Source organism: Morone saxatilis, unplaced genomic scaffold (genome assembly GCF_004916995.1).
Source record: "Morone saxatilis isolate NCDOM2014 unplaced genomic scaffold, NCSU_SB_2.0 Contig3, whole genome shotgun sequence".
NCBI lineage: Eukaryota > Metazoa > Chordata > Actinopteri > Moronidae > Morone > Morone saxatilis.
Window position 1 is genome coordinate 13,971,418 of NW_023339873.1, and position 334 is coordinate 13,971,751.

Genomic DNA, 334 nt, shown 5'->3' on the forward strand with positions numbered 1-334 from the left:
GGAACCTAAATATTTTGTACATCTGGAGACAAAAACATGATTTTTATTCAATATAGGCATTTTATATGTCTTGTCAGTGCGATTTAACTACCATTTTACTACGCTCCTTAACTGAATTCAACTGAATTGTTTTCAAAGCCTTTACCGTCCTCCTTTGATTAGTGTTCATGTGTTTTATGCATCTGAAAGAGAGAGATCTAGCCATTTACTACGCTCCTTAACTGAATCAACTGAATTGTTTTCAAAGCCTTTTACCGGTCCTCTTTGATTAGTGTTCATGTGTTTTATCATCTGATGAGCAATATTTAAACTGGAGTGTTTCCTTAATATTGGA